At 48.6% G+C, this 6,271-nt stretch overlaps 1 protein-coding gene and 1 long non-coding RNA gene across 2 annotated transcripts in view; one reads left to right on the plus strand and one right to left on the minus strand.

The window, feature by feature from the left end:
- Positions 1-604, minus strand: part of RAB30 (RAB30, member RAS oncogene family) — a 56,452-nt gene extending 55,848 nt beyond the window's left edge. The window contains exon 1 of the mRNA XM_005516169.3: positions 115-604. The gene's annotated coding sequence lies outside the window, so the exon portion shown is untranslated. The remainder of the gene's footprint in view (positions 1-114) is intronic.
- A 364-nt stretch (positions 605-968) lies between these two features.
- Positions 969-6,008, plus strand: LOC148184898 (uncharacterized). Its single transcript, XR_015771854.1, has 2 exons — positions 969-4,668; positions 4,997-6,008. It is a non-coding gene; the product is annotated as an uncharacterized LOC148184898 (long non-coding RNA).
- Positions 6,009-6,271: the final 263 nt, after the last annotated feature.

Consider the following 6,271-nt stretch of genomic DNA (forward strand, 5'->3'; position numbering starts at 1 on the left):
CCCGCTGAGGAACACACAGCGCGGGGAAGGGCATCAGGAGATGGGCGCCTGTGAGGGAGGAGGTAACAGGACAAGGAAAAGCACATATAAAGAGAAGAGGAGCGCAGAACTCACCTGGTTTGGGATTTTTCCTCCCTCTCCACGACCATAAAACGAGGCGGGAGCCAGGAGCCGGTCAGCGGCGTTGGAAGAAGCGGCGGCCCCGGGCCGGCGCACGCTGGGGATAGCGGGGCTGGGCGCTCCCGCCCCCGCACGCCGGGGTAGGAGCTGACCCCGGAGACGAGCGCGCGGCAGCCCACTTCCACCGGGATGGGTGCTAGCCACCCTCCCGGCGCAAGGCAGCTCCCCGGGATGGGTGCAGCGGGGTTGGGCGCAAGGCGGTCCCGCTCGGGGATGGATGTTCAGTCCCCACAGCTCTCCGGAACGGTATCGAGCCACCCTGGGGCCAGGACGCCCGGGACAGGAGCTGCAGGGCTCGACGCAAGGCAGCCGTCTGCGGGAATGCGTGCAGGGCCGCCCGCCCCAGGCAGCACAGGAGCGGGAGCGCGGCCCCCCCGCCGTGTCCGGCAGCGGAGGCGGCACCGGCCGAGCACAATGAGCGGCGGCGCGCGGCGCGCCCCCGCGGCCCCCGCTGGGCAATGACATCACCCCTCTCGCCCGCCGGGGCGGGGCCACTGCCCGCGCTGCCCCCTCGCCATTGGCTGGTGCCCCTCGGCAGCGGGGGCTTCTGGGGTTTGTAGTTTCTTTACCGCAGCCACGGCACGGCAGCATGCGGGGCGTGGACTCCATTTCCCGGCAGATCCCGCGCCGCGCGGCCGCGGTGGGGAGCGGGGTGGGGAAGGAGGCGGTGTTCGCCGCCATGTTGATGGCGTGGGACGCTTAGCTCTGGAGGAGCGGTCGGGGAGCCGGGTTAAGATGTCGGAAAAGGGGGAAGGGTGGGAGTCCTGTCTTGGTTTCAGGGGCAAGAAAGAGCTTGTGCGAGCGGTTGAGAAAGAAGGGGGAGACTGAGGAATAGCCGGAGGGGCGCGGCGGGTAGGGGAAGGGGGCCCTGAAGGACACGGCCGATCGTCACTCGGTGACTGCCGGCTCTGGGTGGGGCAGCGCCTCTCTGTGGTGGGAGTGGGACCGTGGGGGTGGGAATCTGTCCCGGGACTTGACACCACGGCTGCGGTGGGTGTGTGACAGGAGCAGGCGGGGTGGCGGTGATGCGGCGGCCGGGGCGTGTGGGCGCTGGGCGGTGCTGGTCGCGAACGGGGAGGCCGCTCTGTGTGGCGCAGGAGCCGGGGCGGGTCCGGTGGCTCTTGGGGCTGTGTCCCCCGCGCCTTCCGGACAGAGGGGCCCGTGCGGGGCTGTACCAGCCACGGTGCTTGGCCCTTGGATGAAGTACGGACTGTGGGTTAAAGAGCAGGGCTGGCCTTGGTGGGGCGGCTGTCAGCAGGGAGCAGATTGGGACATGCCCTTGTCACGTGCCAGGTGACAGTTTACGCTTCGCTGGTTTGACGGGTTCTTTAAGGGCTCTGGCTCTGTTTGATGCCTGATAATTGCACTAATGGTGTCTGGTTGTCACAGACATACGGCTTGGTGTCACCAGCAGGAGGAGCTTTGCTTCCTTTTAAAGTCCTTAGTATGTCTGGAGTAGGGTAGATTCAGATTAGATACGAGGCAGAAATTTACTGTGAGGGTTGTGAGGCACCATCACAGATTGCTCAGAGAAGCTGTTGATACCCTGTCCCTGGAAGTGTTCAGGGCCAGGCTGAATGGGGCACTGGGCAGCCTGGTCTTACTGGAAGGTGTCCCTGCCCATGGCAGGGGAAGGTTGGAACAAGATGGTCTTTGAAGTTACTTGCAACCCAAATGTATAATTCTATGTCCATAGACATGTAAGTCAAGTTTGAAAAAGCTGAGAGAGAGTAGATGAGATGGTGTAAGACACAGGAGTGGCCAAACTGACTTGCTTCCTCACTATTTTGCCTGTGCCTGCTGTCTCATGTTGGCATGGCTTAGCCACCTGACTAGGTGCTGTCTTAGTTTCAGCCTTCTGGCTGGCATACAGGAGGTAGGCTGGCATTTTAAGCAGTGGTTTTAGGCTTTCTTGTAGTGAACATTACCCCTGCTTGTGCTGGTCTTTTGTGCTGGGGAATAGGAAATGCTTGTTCACCAAATGAGAGAGTAATCAAAGCTCTGTGAGGCTTAAGGGGACTGGAGTTCCCTGAAACCATGCATGGAATGCCTGTGGCTGAAACTAGAAGGAAGGATAGTCAAAATGTTGCATGGCTTGTGAAATAATACCATTTCTAGTTACAGCTGATTCCTGTGAAATAAAGTGCTTTATTATGCCAAGAAGATACTTTATTGGAAAGAGCTGTGAAGAGTTTTGCAAGCTTGCTTGAAGTCTTGGCTAAAATCCAGTAGTGGTACAGCTCAGGTAAAATGGAGTTGCAAGGGTTTATTTCATACTTTGGCTCCTCCTGCAGGTAAGTACAAGGCATTTGATCAGGGTATTGCTGCACAGTGACTACACAGGTGGTGTGTTTGCCAAAGGGTACATGAGTGCTGGAGGAAGGATGTTGTGAGATGTTCTGTGGTACAGATACTTCACCTGAACATTGCAGCCTTTCAAGATTTGCTAGTACTACAGCAATGTATGCTATTTTTTTGTCACTTTTAATGCAGCTTCCTCTAGTTAGAGAAGCTGAACCAGTTGCATGCCATCCTGCAAAAAGTCCAGTGTTCCAAGGACTCTTCTCTTCACAGCCAGATTCGCCTGGTTTATCATATTCCTCGGTGAAGAAAATGAGTGATGGGGGTATAATGTTCTGTTAATAAAATTCATAGCATCAATAGTTCCATATATCTGGAGAATTCTGAATTACATGTGCAGCCCCTTTTATTTCTTTCCTAATCTGTTTCTTCTCTATGCAGATACCTTTAGATTAGGTGAACTGTGGGTGAAATAAAAGGCACTGGCACAATGACTTCTGTCACAGTTGTGTACTGTAGACTTTAGGCCTATGCATTTATCACTGCAGCTGATACCTGGTAGGGTTGGTAAGTATTGCAATGGAATGGTTGGGTCAAGCTTGGTTATCTTATGTAACAGTCAGAGAAAGTGCATGTGAAATTTTCATCCATGATGGTCTGCTGGCTGAATGACAGTATGTTTTGTTAAACTGGTTTAGAAACAATTGGTTTTACCTGCAGTGGTTCCCTTCACTCCCTCCCCATCCACCTGCAGTCAGTGCTGCTGCTCTGAGGAGGATGCTGTGCACCCCACTTCACATATAATTGTATTTGGTTATATCTTCTTTATCTGTAGATGTAGGTGCCACTCATGTCTCAGCTAAGGTAGGAAGAAGGAAATGACTTTGGAAAACTACCCAAATGAACACCGGATGCAAGAGAGAAGTAAAACAAGTTTTCTCTGCGTGTGTTGTTCGCTTTGGTCAGTTTTGGGGGATTTGATACCTGCCAGTGTTTGGATCTGACTTGCAGGTCACAGCTTGTCAGAGATGTTAATGATGAAACTTGTGTTAGCGTGTCTCAGACTTGGATAATTTGTTCACCTGAACCTGCTAAAGTCCAAATCTACCCTGACCCAACAGGCCTTAATTGCAATGTAAGAAGCTTACAGTCCTATTGTAGAAATAAGTGGTGTGGCTGCATCTCATATGAAAAGATAGAAGGTGATTATAGAACTGAAAACCTGGTTTTGGCATTTCTTAAACATCGATATGCTCTGTTTCAATGCCATTAATGAAAACTTACTCCAGTGTCTGTGTGGTCCTCAGCCTACGAAGCTGAGGTTTGTGTGTACTTTACTATGCTGACATCCTGCACTGCAAAACCTATAGGTTGTCTTTGTTACTGATTTTTGTCACTGTGGACTCTGGTAAGTAACCACCCTGTTTCCTGACCTGGAGAATCAGTTGGAAGATCCTGAAGGAAGGAAGATAATTAGGAACATGTGATAACTTTGCTCAAAGAAGAAAATGCTCAGTGTAAGTTTAAGCCAAGTTCATATGTAGAAACCTGTCTTCATGTCTCAGCATTCGTTCTGGCAAGTTTGCTCTTAAAGAAACCAAATATTTGGATGCTTAAATTGAGTTCAGTGGGTAGTATACAAAGCCAGGCTGCATGCAAAACACATATTTCAAGATGAAGTGTACAGATACATCATATCATAATTTATCAGGTGTGTCGTGGTAGTCTAGGTCTGCTGTCACTGTCAACATCCATGTCAGTGCAGCACAGAGAACTTTTGGGGGTGTCTCAGTTCTTGGAAGTGATGGTCAGGCATAATGTCATTCCTGTTATGCAAATTAACAGGATGAAAAGACTTGGGTGTGCACTCAAGCAGAAAGTGGAATATGGTTTCTAAGTGATACTATCTATGCTAGTCTTGGCACGTAAATTTTGTTTTAAGATCCTCTTTTCTTAATTACCACAGCTGTAAGACTTGGTTGTCTGCAGTCCCTATGGAGGAAAGAGTGGAAGTGTCACTGATCAACTGCTTGTTCCAAAGCCTATGGGGGAAGGGTGTAAACTCTTTCACATTAAAGTTACTTCTCAGATGATAGTGGATGAAGAAGTTGTGATGAAGGTTGGTTTATTTTAATTGTTTCCTATGGAGCTGTTTGCCAAAAAGTTTCTGGAGCTGCAAGGGGAAAGGTGAGTTCAGCTGGGAAGAACAGGTAAGTACTTGTATATCATGTTACTGTTTCCAAGAATCTTAATGCTAAGAATACATAGTGAGTTTGGAAAAACTGGACAGAGTGGAAGGCTTCCATGCCTTTTTAAAGTGCTCTAAATGAAATTGTCGGGAGGCAGCTATTAAACCAATATCTGGAAGAGGCTAGTATTTGTGCATAGCTGAAAGAGTGTAAAGTGACTGGAAATAATTCTAATAATAATAATAATTCTAATAATAATAATAATCTTCAAATAATTCTAAATAATATATTTAATTATAAAGGGTTATCCTTTCTTTGTCTTTCAGCAAAAAGAAGAGTTCTCTAAGAGCAGTCAAGAGTCAAGTTAGGATGGACGTGTTCTTCAACTGAAATATGGCAGCGGTTCAATAGCAGTTACACAGTAGGAAAGGGTGTGCAGGCAGCTGCAAGTCCCTGTGTTCTTAAGATCTGGTATCTGAACCCAGCAAAGAGAAAAAGGTGGTTGCTTCCACAGCTTCAAACTCAAGAGTTGAAAAGGGAGTTCATCTAATACTGAAACAGGAAATTGATTTTTTTTTAAATACTGGGGAGGATAATCACAATATACAGAACTTAAAGGTGCTAGTCAGGACACTGAAAAACTGCAAGTAGCTCAAGTTCAGGAGACTCTAGGACTCCAGTTGTGGGAACCTCCCTTTTGGAAGGCACACTAGCAGTGCGGAGAACTTGCTAAACACAAGGACAATCAAAATTTTTGCAGCTGTTGGCTGCACATGGATATATCTCTTAGGGTGGGGTAGCCTGACATGACCACTGAAGACCATAAGGCTGTAGGCAGACTGCATTTCTCTGAAAAGGATGTATGCCACTACCCAGTTCAGAATCACCCAAACAACTTCAGCTTTTGTCTAATACTCTTAGTTCCTGGAACAATAGCTTTTCTTGGTCCACCTAACTCCTGCAGAGGCAGCTGGCTGATTGCAGCTGTGCACTGAAGATAAGCCTTCCCCATCCCTGGATTGCTGGATAATGGCACACAAATGTGGCTCAGATGGACTCCAGGGCTGAGCATAAATCCTTTGGCTGCCACTGTTCTGGCTTTAATATACACAATGGATGCCCTGAGCACTTCGATGTGGAACAAGAAACACTTGGAGTGCACGATTAGATGTACTTTGTGTGTGCACTGCCCTCTTCAGCACAAAGCTTGATAAAACCACGTATTCCATAAAGCGGGTGGAGGTATCACATACGTTTGGTATGCACCTGACTCAGTTGCCACTAATCTCGAGAAGGTCTATTTTTGTTGTGGTGTAGTAAACCTGAGTTGATAACTGATACTGTTCAGCTGATGGGCTTGTCTGTGCCGGGAGAGCAGTCCGTGAACTGACAAATATTCAAGCATAGTACTAGCTTTTACTACTTAAAAAGAAAAAATGTAAAACATTTAAAGGTGGGAGGGAGGGAACAGAGGATTTTTAAGGGCCACGTAAATTCTATTGATATTAAAAGCTCACTAAGAATATCTTCACTGAAAGAATGCATTTTGGGAAATTACTTCCTTTGACAAGGGCAATATGAGGCTTTGGTTGTGGCAAGTG

This window comes from Pseudopodoces humilis, chromosome 2 (assembly GCF_049639895.1).
Source record: "Pseudopodoces humilis isolate 2021_Gansu_Grassland_sample_001 chromosome 2, ASM4963989v1, whole genome shotgun sequence".
Lineage (NCBI taxonomy): Eukaryota > Metazoa > Chordata > Aves > Passeriformes > Paridae > Pseudopodoces > Pseudopodoces humilis.